Here is a 13,560-nt window from a genome sequence, read left to right on the forward strand (position 1 = left end):
TGTGTGTGTGTGTGTGTGTGTGTGTGTGTGTGTGTGTGTGTGTGTGTAAGAGAAAAGAGCAAGGGCCCTATCCTCCCCATCCATGCAGATACACCCTGGCTGCTGGGATAATACTGGGGAGAGTGGGGTTGGCACCACTTCCAATCCTGCCTCTCTCTACGGGGTAGAGATGAGACCTTTACTACTGCCCCTGCTGCTTCCACAAGAAGGAGGGGGTCCTGCTGCTCCTCGGGGGGAGGGGAGAGGGAGAAAAGAATGGGGCACCCTGCCACTGGTACCTCAAGTGCAGGGAGGGCCACGTGAAACCCTGTGTTGCTGCTTGCCAAGGATCCGGGTTACCTTAACTGAGCCGAGAGGAAATTTACACGTGTACACACACGTTAGGAAGCAACGCATTGGGGGCAGGTAGGGTCAAGAGCCCCCCCCAACAACCGGCCTGGATGGGGAGCAGAAGGAGCGGGGCCAGAGCAGACGGGACATGGCCAGAGCCTCTTCCAGCCGCTGGGACGCTGCCTGCTGCAGCGCAGCAGCTGCCTGGGAGAGTGCCTGGCTCCAGCAGTGGTGGGATGCCCCCCGCCCAGGCTTGGCTTCGGGGGACAGCAGCCGAGCGAGCCGGATTTCCCCCCCCCCGGCATGTCTGTCCCCTGTCCCCGGAAGCTGAGCCCAGGCAGGGAGTGGGGTGCTGCTGCTGCCCCTCCTCAGCCAGGCTCTCTCCCAGGCAGCTAGGAGCAGCTCCGCCCTACTCCCTGTCCAGGCCTGGCTGCCAGGGAGAGCGGTCGAATGTGCTGGGGGCGGAGTTGGCTCAGTGGGGGGATAGAGCCCCTCCCTCCCCGCAGGTAATGTGCGGTGGGGAGGAGACACGTGGGGCAGTCACGTGTCCTCCCATTTAGCTTGTGCCCCCCCGGTCATTTCACAGAGCAAATATTAGGCCAGAGCCTTAATATCTCTAAATCAGTGAAGCTCATCACTGACTTCAGTGAAGCTAGGCTGCTTTATATTAGCTGAGATTCTGGCCTATCACATATGACAACAGAAAATGTAACTCAGTTAACTTCAATGAGAGTTGTGCGCCCATAACCAAGTCATGTGTGCAAGTTATTGTAGATGTGGGAGCTTTGATTGCTTCTTTAGTGCTTGTATGTGAAAGAATAGCTACAGTTTTCAGCAGTATAATTTTTTTACCTTAATTACATCGAGCCTAGTCTTGCAATCCTTACTCAAGCGAAACTATTACTGGACCATCTGAGCTCATCTAAAGAAATATGCAATTGTGACACTATTTTATTCTTTTGTAAAATTGATTATACCATCTTTCACTGTAAACTGCCAAATCAGTAAATTATGGCATAAATAGATACAGAGGAGGACTGACATCTGTTAATAATGGGCTGGAATAAAATAATTTGTTTTTATTTTGTATATAGCACTTTGAGGGCTTGATCCAAAGCCCACTGCAGTCATTGGAAAACTCCCATTGACTTCAATGGCCCATGCTAAACATATATCACAGATTAAAAGGCCAGAAGGGACCACTGTGATCATCTAGTCTGATGTACTGTGCAACACAGGCCACTTCCCTGTTTGAAAAACATCCAATCTATTGGCAGTGATAGAGAATCCACAACCGCCCTGGGTAAGCTGTTCCAATGGTTAATTAGTCTCACAATCTGCCTTACATCAAGGCCAAATTTGTCTAGCTTCTATTTCCAGCCATTGGATCTTATCCCTTTGTCAGCTAGATTGAAGAACCCTCTTCTATCAAATTTCTCTTCCCCATGTAGATACTTAGAGCCTATAATCAAATCAGCCATTAACCCTCTCATTGTTAAGATAAATAGACTGAGCTCCTTGAGTCATCACTCCACAGTATGTCTTCTAAACCTTTAATCATTTTCATGATTCTTCTCTGAACCGTCTCCAATTTATCAACCACCTTCTTGAACGGTGGACATCAGAACTGGACATAGACATAGTATTCCAGTTGCACCATGCCAAATACAGAGGCAAAATAAAATTGCTACTCCTACTCGAGATGACCTTATTTATACATATAAGGATCATATTATCCCTTTTGGCCAATGTGTTGCACTCTGTGCTCATGTTCAGCTGATTAATCCATCAGGACCCCTTCCCCCAAGCCTTTTTCAGAGTCACTGCTTCCCAGGTTAGTCACCCAGCCTGTAAGCATGGCCTACATTCTTTGTGCCTGGATGTATAACTTTACATTTGGCTGTGCTAATACGTATATTGTTTGTTTGTGCCCAGCTTACCAAGTGATCCAGATCACTCTGTATGAGTGACCTGTCCTCTTCATTATTTATCACATCCTCAGTCTGTGTCATCTATAAACTTAATCAATGATGATTTTAAATTTTCTGTTTGATCATTGATAAAACTATTAAATAGAATAGGGCCAAGAAATGATCCCTGGGAACTCCACTATAAACACACCTGCTCACTGATGATTCCCCATTTACAATTACATTTTGAGACCTGTCAGCCCATTTTTTTAATCCATTTAATGTGCACCATATTAATTTTCTATTCTAGTTTTTTAATCAAAATATGCTGTGCCAAGTCAAATGCTTTACAGAAGTCTATGTATACAACATCAACACTATTACCTTTATCAACCAATGTTGTGTACTCATCAAAAAGAGATACCGAGTTAGTTTGACAGGATCTGTTTTCCATAAACCCAAGTTGATGGCATAAATTATATTACCCTCTCTACATTCTTTATTAATTTAATTTGATATCAGCCTTTGCATTATTTTGCCTGGGATCAATGTCAGACTGATAGGTTACCCAGATTGTCCCATTTATGTTAGCTTTCTTCCAGTCTTCTAGAACTACCTCAGTGTTCCAAGAGTTATTGAAAATCAACATTAACAATCAAATGAGCTCCTCAGCCAGCTGTCTGAAAACTTTGGGATGCATGTTATCCAGATCTGTTGTTTTAAAAATGTCTAATTTTAGTAGTTCTGTTTAACATTCTACTGAGTTTCCATTGGAATGAAAAGTTTCATCATCATATGATATGACTACATCATCTGTTTTTTCACCCAAATACAGAACAGAAATGTTTATTGAACACTTCTCTTTTCTTCATTATTATTAACAATTCTACTATTTCCATCTAATAATGGACCAATAGCATTGTTAGGATTCCTTTTTTCTCACATTCTTAAAAAGTTCATTCTTATTGTTCTTACCTCTGCTGGCTATAGACTTCTCCTTGAGTCCTTTTGCATTTCTTATCAATGTTCTACAAGTCCTAGCTTCTGATTTAAATTCTATGAACATCCTCTTTATTTTGTTTGTAATACTAGTTGTTTTTTTAAAATGTTTTGATAGCTGCCTTTACTTCCCCTCTTAGTTAGGTTGCTTTTTAAGCAATGTGGCCTTCTTCCTCACTTGTGGCTTTTTGGGTCCCTAGTAAAATGCTCTTAAACAATTCCCAATTATCATTCATGTTTTTTCTGTTTAAATTACTTCTCACAACTGATCTGGTTCATAATTGTTTTCAGCTTTCTGAAATTGACCTTTTTAAAGACCGTGTGTGTGTGTGTGTGTGTGTATATATATATATATATATATATATATATATATATATATATATATATCACTTGTTTGGATTTTATTCAGTTTGCATATAACAAATGTGATCAAGTCATGATCACTTGTTCTAAGCGACAACTAATTTTTAGTTCTGTGATCAATTTCTCTTAATCTATCAAGATACGGGCTAATATAGAATTCCCTTGTGTTGGATGCAACACTTTGAGTTAGGAAATATTATCTACAATAAATAGAAATTCTGAAGGTGTTTTAATACTGGCAGCATGAGATCTTCAGTTATAGGTGCTGACTCTGTGGGTGCTCCAGTGTTGGAGCACCCATGGAAAAAAATTAGTGGGTGCTTAGCATCCACCGGCAGCCAAGCTTCCCCGCTCCTCTAGTGCCTCCCACCCACCAGTGGCCCCACTGATCAACTCCTCCACCTCCCTCCTAGTGCCTCTCACCCACCATGGATCAGCTGTTCCACAGCATGCAAGAGGTGCTGGGAGGGAGGCGGGGATGGGGTGTGCTCAGGGGAGGGGGTGGAACTGGGCGGGGAGAGCCGGGGAAGAGGCAGGATGGGGGTGGGAAGAGGCAGGGTGGAATGGGGCCTTGGGAGAGGGGTGGACTGAGGCAGGGCCTGAGACAGAGTGGGGGCAGGAAGAGGTGGGGCCCAGGGCTGAGCGGAGGTTGAGCACCTCTGGGAAAAGTTGGAAGCTGGCACCAGTGTCTTCAGTATATATCACTCAGATTGAATTCCCCCTATGACCACACAGCTTTTTTCCTACACATTCTAGAAAGGTGTGTAAGGAGCCAGTGATCCTATTCCCTAGTGTGATTTGGTGGTCTGTAGCAGACACCAATTAGCACCCAATAGACACAAGTACTAAAGCATTAATTTTATACCAGGGGTCCAGATCCTGAGCACCTGCAGTTTGGTACTCAATCCAGCTTTTGGGAGGCTGGTGTGGAAGGAACCCACAGAAATGGCTCACTGGTTCTGGGTTCACCGGGCACTTGTGTATTTGTATAGCACCTCACACAATGGGATCCTGGTCCTTGACTGGGGCCTGCAGGCACTAGCGTGAGACAAACAAAATTTTCCTAAAAAGCAACTTATAGCAGCCCCATTATTGCCATAAATTGCATTGGTTGCAACAGCCCTCAAGGGGCCATTCCAACAGAGGGGGGTCACCAGATTGCAGGGGGTTCTCTGGCCACACACATTTTTCTATAGCCGTGGCCCTACACTAGATAGTGGTCTGTGCCAGCTCTGCACTACTCCGCTGGCTGTCCAAGTGGCACAAAGAAGACTAAACTCGGCCAAAGATCTGTTCTTGGGAGTTCCACTGCTGAATTCAATAGAAGTGGGATTGGGCCCGTACTGAGTATAAGACTGTAAAAAATAACAAGCCAAAAGAAAGGCAATAATTGACTGGCTATAAAATGTAACTACGTTTGCTCTCTAGTACTATTGCTGGGATAGCATTAGCACAAATACATTAATCTTACAATGTCATCTAGTGTCCACAAACTAGCCGCTACATTTTATTTTTCCAGGATTTTTTTGGTCAGTTTTTATAGGACAGCATGTACATTGTGCAATGCCAATAAACCAGGGCGATATTAGTCTTAGAGCTTTGAGTGAACAAATGATCCTTGCAAGAAATTAGGCAATAACCATATTGAAAATAAGACCAATTAGGGCCAAAGTCTAGACATTTGCTTTTCAGTTATGAGGCTCTTATCATACTCCACTGAGCTCTGCAAGTCAGTAAAGTCTCCGAACATTAGCAGAGATAAAATGATGGTTGTAGAGTTGGCTAAAATCAGTGCAGTTTAAACTGTCTCACTCCATTATTTTATTTATGTACACATTAAAAATATAATGCCAACTCATGCATTATTTACTCTGGTCAAACTCCCATTTATTTCAAGAGGAGTTTTGCCTGAGTAAAGAGAAGCAGTATTTGGTCCCACGTCATGTAGAAATCAAAGAGATTATTGTAGTTTTAAACTGAGCTAAACTCAGAAGCGGCTATGGAGACTGAGCTACCCTAGAGAGCGTCTCTGGGGCAGGACTGAAGCCATTTGGCAGGACACCAAAGACAAACTTGCATTGCTAGTGTCTATGCTGTACCATTCAAGCTGTCCAACTTTCACCAGCATTCAGGGGCAGATCCAGCACTTTCCTCCACAGGCACTGTGCAATGGAGTGGATATCCTTCTGTGAAGGAGGAGTAAGGAGCCATGCCGGGTTTGGAGCCCCCAATATGCTGCTTCTCATCCTCCATCTTCCATCTGTGTGGAGTGGCTCCACTGCCCAGAGCAAGGATTCTTTCCCTTTCCTTGCACTCTCTGCAGAAGCTGGCTCAATGACGTGACCCAAGTGCTGTGGGTGGAATTAGGTCACTCAAACACATGCACAAATAAAGTAAAGGCCTTACAAATGTCACAAGCGTAGGCATTGGAAGAGACCATTCAGAAAGCAAGCCTAGGTAAGAGTTGGAAGCACAGATGTGGCACTAGACCCTGCTTGCCTTATGCAAGCAAACCCGCTGTAGTCAATGGGACTATACATGTGGGTGAGGTCAGGAGAATTTGGCCCGGGAGTCAGATTACACAAACATGCAGGTGTAGTATGCAGTGCCTGGGATGTGAGCGACAACATTTTGAACCTTGTGCATAACTGGAGGGTAAACAGTAAAGATGCCACAGAGGGTCCTGTGGCACCTTTAAGACTAACAGAAATATTGGAGCATAAGCTTTCATGGGTGAATGCCCACTTCATCAGACGCAAGTAATGGAAATTTCCAGAGGCAGGTATAAATCAGTATGGAGATAACGAGGTTAGTTCAATCAGGGAGGATGAGGTGCTCTGCTAGCAGTTGAGGTGAACACCAAGGGAGGAGAAACTGCTTCTGTAGTTGGATAGCCATTCACAGTCTTTGTTTAATCCTGATCTGATGGTGTCAAATTTGCAAATGAACTAGAGCTCAGCAGTTTCTCTTTGGAGTCTGGTCCTGAAGTTTTTTTGTTGTAAGATGGCTACCTTTACATCTGCTATTGTATGGCCAGGGAGGTTGAAGTGAAGAAACTTGCACAAATACAGACAGATATCATCTTCCTTTCCAAATGCAAACGGATGGACATCATACCAAATGGACTGAAGGTGGAAAAATCCATTGCTATCTACATACTGCACAGACCACAGTGAGAGATTATGCCACACACTATCAAAGAAACTGAGGAACCACCGGATCAGCATCCTATACAGCAAACAGAAAAACATCAAGAAAGAGCTCTCCAACCTGGAGGCTTTCATAAATAACCAACCCTCCACACAAATGGACTTTACTAAAATAAGACAGGAGATCTACATTACACACTTAAGCTCTCTACAAAGGAAAAAGGACCGTAAGCTGTCTAAAATCCTACCTGCCACATGGGGCCACAACAGAGGTACCCCTAACTCACCCAGCAATATCGTCAATTTATCCAGCTACACACTCAACCCAGCAGAAGAGTCTGTCCTATCTCGGGGACTCTCTTTTTGCCCCAGCACCCCCACAAACATGATACAGTTCTGCGGTGATCTGGAAGCCTACTTTCGCCACCTCCGACTCAAAGAATACTTTCAAGATAACACTGAACAGCGCACTGATACACAGATACCTTCCCACCAACAACACAGGAAGAAGAACTCCACATATGGTCGAAATGACAGTCTGGACCTATACATAGAATGCTTCCCCCGATGTGCACAGGCAGAAATTGTGGAAAAACAACATCGCTTGCCTCATAACCTAAGTCGTGCAGAACGCAATGCCATCCACAGCCTCAGAAACCACCCTGACATTATCATCAAAGAGGCTGATAAAGAAGGTGCTGTTGTCATCATGAACAGGTCTGACTACCAGAAGGAGGTTGCCAGACAACTCTCCAATACCAAATTCTACAGGCCACTTTCCTCAGATCCCACTGAGGAATACACTAAGAAACTGCACCATCTACTCAGGACACTCCCTACACTAACACCGGACCAAATCAACATACCCTTAGAGCCCCGACCGGGGTTATTCTATCTACTACCCAAGATCCACAAACCTGGAAATCCTGGCTGAGATCAAGTTCAGGATTCCCTATTCTATTTCCAGCATTTTTATCACTTGTCTCCTACCAGGAATATTTGTCCCAAACAGGCAGTCAGGATCCATGAATAAATCACTGGCTGGCCTCAGTGTCGTTCGGGTTTTTTTTTAGTTTATTTTCACTTCAAAGTCATGCATAGTTATGCCCCTGCCTACAGTATTATTTCTTCTTGAGTGTTGTTTCTTGAAGGGCCTGTGATAGTTGAGAGAAGAACATTTATAGTGGCCTCTTAATGCAAAGTTTAATTATCCTCCATTTAAAAAATGCCTGGGTAAAAGAAAGAATGTTATTTTCTCAGCGTGGAATAGTTATGTGAAATATCATTAAACAAAAATTATGTGTATTTCTTCTGGCACAGCTGGTTTCATCCTAATATTGCTTCCTTTGTGTCACCTAAAGTGGAGATTGAATTTATCTGTTCCTTTTTGAGAATGATTCCTTTTCGCATTCAGTATTCCTGATCTACACCTAAATTATCGTCTTCCCTTGAAATGTGTGTCTTTTTATTGTTATGTCTCTTCCCCCAAATTGCTCAGCTGGTGTGTTTATCATCGTAATTAGCTTCCCACTGGGCTTTTCTTTCAGATGTTTTTGAAAAGGGTGTAATTACAGCTCATGGCATCACACTGATTGTCACAGAAATCTGTTCTGTTGCAAGAGCTACTTGGTTCAGCCTCACTTAGAACCTAATCCAAAGCACTGAAGTCAAGGGAGTCTTTTCACTGATTATAGTGGAATTTGGATCAGACTCCCCGCCCCATTCCTTCCAGTATTTATTGAGATGTACACAGATGTTATAAAAGAGCACCTCTCCAAACGTACTATGTACCCTTGATGTAACTGGGGGGAAAAAGACAAATAATACATAAAATACAGTAAGATAATTCAATATCTCAGCACCAGTAAGCAAGGCAATTTACAGCTGATCCCATTGTGATAGAGGCAGATGAGGCTGTTACCTGTAGAGCATTTACAGTGTTTCCCTTTGACACTTACACTACAGACTTCCATGCTATGCTTGGATTTAGGGCTGGTGTCAGACTTCATATCTTTCCTCAAAAGCTTGGGGAGAGGGACTCTGTGAAGTTCGGTGCAAGACCCATTGTGGCATTACCCAGGGTACAATCTGGACCGTTGAATAGCTACATCTCCTTAATTCTCTAGCGTGAAAGTGCAACTTACAAATGTACATTTTTTTTGTTACATAACTGCATTCCAATGGAAACTCAGTAGAATGTTAAACAGAACTACTAAAATTAGACATTTAGTACATAACTGCACTCAAAAAGAAAACAATGCAAAACTTTAGTCCACTCAGTCCAACTTCACGTTCAGCCAATTGCTAAGACAAACACATTTATTTACATTTACAGGAGACAATGCTACTCACTTCTTATCAATGTCACCAGAAAGTGAGAACAGGCGTTCGCATGGGACTTTTGTAGCCGGCATTGCAAGGTATTTACATGCCAGATATGCTAAACATTTGTATGCCCCTTCATGCTTCAGCTACCATTCCAGAGGACATGCTGCCATGCTAATGATGCTCATTAAAAAAAATGATGTGTTAATTACATTTGTGACTGAACTCCTTGGGGGAGAATTGTATGTCTCTGGCTCTATTTTTACCCCACATTCTGACATATATTTCATGTAATAGTAGTCTCAGATGATGACTCAGCACGTTGTTCATTTTAAGAACACTTTCGCTGCAGATGTGACAAAATGCAAAGAAGGTACCAATGTGAGATGTCTAAAGATAGCTACAGCACTCGACCCAAGGTTTAAGAATCTGAAGTGCCATCCAAAATCTGAGAGGGACGAGGTGTGGAGCATGCTTTCAGAAGTCTTAAAAGAGCAACACTCCCATGCGGAAACTACAGAACCTGAACCACCCAAAAAGAAAATCAACCTTCTGCTGGTGGCATCTGACTCAGATGATGAAAATGGACATGCATTGGTCCGCACTCCTTTGGATTGTTAGTGAGCAGAACCCATCATCAGCATGGACGCATGTCCTCTGGAATGGTGGTTGAAGCATGAAGGGACATATGAATCTTTAGCGCATCTGGCATGTAAATATCTTGCGATGCCGGCTACAACAGTGCCATGTGAACACCTGTTTTCAATTTCAGGTGACATTGTGAAAAAGAAGCGGGCAGCATTCTCTCCTGCAAATGTAAACAAACTTGTTTTGTCTGAGCGATTGGCTGAACAAGAAATAGGATTGAGTGGACTTGCAGGCTCTAAAGTTTTACATTGTTTTATTTTTGAATGCAGTTTTTTTGGTACATAATTCTACACTCGTAAGTTCAACTTTCATGATAAAGAGATTGCACTGCAGTACTTGTATTAGGTGAATTGAAAATTTCCTTTGTTTTATAGTGCAAATATTTGTAATCAAAAATAAATATAAAGTGAGCACTGTACACTTTGTATTCTGTTATAATTGAAATCAACATATTTTAAAATGCAGAAAAACATCAAATATATTTAAAGGGTATTCTATTATTGTTTAACAGTGCAATTAATCACAATTAATTTTGTTAATCGCTCAATTAATTGGGATTAATGTTTTTAATTGTTTGACAGCCCTAATTTTAAGTGATTACAAGTAATGATGCATAAAATTCAGGGTTGGTTACAAAAGAAATACAAGAATAAAATGCAAGATAATGCCTAATTTAATAAACTAACAGAATTCAAAGCAAAGGTTTTCCTCCCCATATGCTGCAGTAAATTTCACAGGCTCGGTCTCCTTTCAACATGGGGCCACTCTCTTTTAGTTCAGTGTCTTTCAGGTATTCATTGATGTTATGAGGTGTGAAGTCAAGCCTTTTCCGCTTCTCTTTATAATTCAATTTCTTGTGCTAAAAAACATCCTTGCTGAGTCACGGTGACAATCACTTGTGGACCTAAGGTTTGAACCGTCCCTGTGATAAAATGTAAATTTCTTATTTGCATCTTTCCTCAGAGAATGGCTGCTTAAGCAGCAAGGAGTCTGGTGGCACCTTAAAGACTAACAGATTTATTTGGGCATTTGCTTAAGCAGGTGTCTTTTAACACCTGGCTGGGTGTTGACTTGTCCTTTGTTCCTGAGAAACTGGTTTGGGCCTGCTTTTCTTAACTTTGGAGCATCATATAACAAAATTATGCAGTAGAATCTTGTAACTTTACATACAATACTGATACATATATTTTACCAGGACAATGATGTTCAGCCGATTGAGTTTTCAACTGATACCACACAAGGCCTACTTTGTACAAAATTTGTCATAGTCTTGTAACGGTGGTGAACAAAATAGTATACAGCAGTGTTTCTCAAACTGGGGTCCCCGGGCCCTGCTGCTCGACTCCTCCCTCGCCCTCAATCTCCCGGAGGCTATTGAATCCAAACCGGGATATTTCAGACGCTAAAAGTCCAGTGACGCAGTGGGGCTAGGGCTCCCTACCTGCCCGGGCTCCGCACTGTTCCGGAAGCTGCCAGCACGTCCCTGTGGCCCCAGGAGGGGGGCATGAGGGGGTCTCCACGCGCTGCCTCTACCCCGAGTGCCAACTCTGCAGCTCCCATTGGCCGGGAACTGTGGCCAATGGGAGCTGCAGGGGGGGTACCTGTGGCCAGGGGCAGCGTATGGAGACCTCCATGTTCCCTTTCCCTCCCGCTTAGGAGCTGCTGCCAGAGAGATGTGCCGGTTGCTTTCAGGAGCCGTCCATCCGGAGCCCACACCCTTCACCTCCTTCTGCACCCCTCCCGGAGCCTGCACCCCCTCCAGCACCCAAACTCCCTCCCAGAGCCTGCACCCTGGACCTCCTCCCGCACCCAAACTCCCTTCTAGACCCCGCACCCTGAACCCTCTGCTCCAGCCTGGTGAAAGTGAGTGAGGGTGGGGGAAAGTGAGTGATGGAGGGAGGGGGGATGGAGTGAGCGAGGGGCGGGAAGAGGTGGGATGGGTCCTTGGGGGAAGAGGTGGAGTGGGGGCAGGGCCTGGGACTCAGTAGTGGGGCTTGGGGGTCCCCAAAATTTTTTAAATCTAAATGGGGGTCCTCAGGTTGCTAAAGTTTGAGAACCGCCGGTATAGAGTGTCACACCCATCCCTAGAGTATGCATTCTATCTCTTTTTAAGACCCTCGATTTTCCTCCAACTAAATGAACTAGGCCATTACTATGCTTTTAGAATTAGTATACGTTTTTTCAGCTAAAACTTTGACTTAAAAGCCACACAGTTACACATGGTTCTAACAAAACAGCTAATAATTTTAGACATATTTAGGTTAAAGCACAAGATTCCTTCAACCCTCCTCCCCCCAAAATATATATATTTATATCAGCTCTGGCGCTGGAAACATTTTGAATCAAAAAGTTTTCTCATGAGCTACTCAGAGAAAAGCACTACACAGGGCATCAGACAGCACACTAACACCCCCTCCCCCACCTCCCATGAATATTTAAATGTTTCATGAAGCAGAGTTAAGTAATTACATTTCAAAAGAAGCTTTCTTCTCTGCTCCTCCCAACCCTCCGCTAATAACACAGGGCCAAATCTTGCAGCCCAAGTAAGAGAATGGAAAGTCCTGAATGTAGCGAGGTTCTATGAGAGTTTTTAATTCTTGGGAGATCTATCATCATCACCAGGGGGTCGGGGGACAGGGTTGTTAGGCCTCTGCCCTGTGAGGTGCTCCACTAGCACCTGTGTGGCATTTCCTGGTGACTTTCAATGGGAGTCCATTCACATAGGTCTTAATCCTGCAAAATGCTCTAAGACCCAGATCCACAAAGGTACTTAGGCACCTAAGTCCCAATGTTGGCTCCACTGCCATCCACAAAACTCCCACCAAACCCTGTAGGTACCTAAACTTACTTGGTACCGAAGTTTTCAGGATAAAAGTTCACTCAGAACCTAAGTTTTGGCATCTGGGCATGTGCACTGCTGGCTCTCTCTAGGTGTCCGGATGCCTATCTCCCACATAAGCCCCAAAGCGATTCACAAACTGGGGTAATACAGGCGTTCAGCTGCATGCTCGCTTTTGGGGCCTAATCTGGTAGGCATGTTCAGAGGCTGCCTTCAAGATTGGGTCTCTTTTAAAATGTGACTGAAAGAGGAAGTGGTGCCTACCTTATAATTTTTTAGCCTAGTGGTTAAAATACTCATGTAGGGCTGGGAGACCCAGGTTCAACTCCTCCCTCTGCCTAATGGAAGAAAGGATGTGACCAGGGGGTTCCTATCTCTTAGGAAGGTGCGCTAATCACTGAGCGTGGGATACTCCAGTGTAGAATGCTATCAGTCTCTCCTATTGAAGTTGTTGCACTCTGGCTGAATACTGAAAGAGCAACTGAAGCAGGGGGTCTGGATCATGCTTCTACCACCTCCCAGATGGGCTTCCTAATCACAGGACTACAGTCATTCTCTCTCGCTTTCTCTGAGCCAATGACTGTTCTACTTTGGATAAATAGTTAAATTAGTCACTGGGAGAGAGAGTGAGAGTGAGCATGAGAGAGCGCCCCACCCCCTTGGGAAGTGGGAGATCCTGGGTCCCCAAGCTTCAATTGCTCTTTCATTATTTAGCCAGAGCGCAACAGCTTCAATAGGAGAAACTGAGGGAGTCCCACATCAGAATAGGTCACAGCCCAGTGGTTAGAGAACTCTACTGAGAGGTGGGGGGCTTCTTTTGAAATCCTTTCTCGCCCTCTGGCACGGGGGGGGGAGGAATGGAACCTAAGACCCCCATATCCCAGCTGGGCTGAAAGTTATAGCACTGCCACCGTCAATTCCTTCTCCAGAGGCCATTTTGTGGATTGAGGCAGGCTCCTACATTGTTCCTGCAAGAAATGCCTTAGGTGCCTAAAGC

This window comes from Terrapene carolina, unplaced genomic scaffold, assembly GCF_002925995.2.
Source record: "Terrapene carolina triunguis isolate 2854851 unplaced genomic scaffold, T_m_triunguis-2.0 Scaffold112, whole genome shotgun sequence".
Taxonomy (NCBI): Eukaryota; Metazoa; Chordata; order Testudines; family Emydidae; genus Terrapene; species Terrapene triunguis.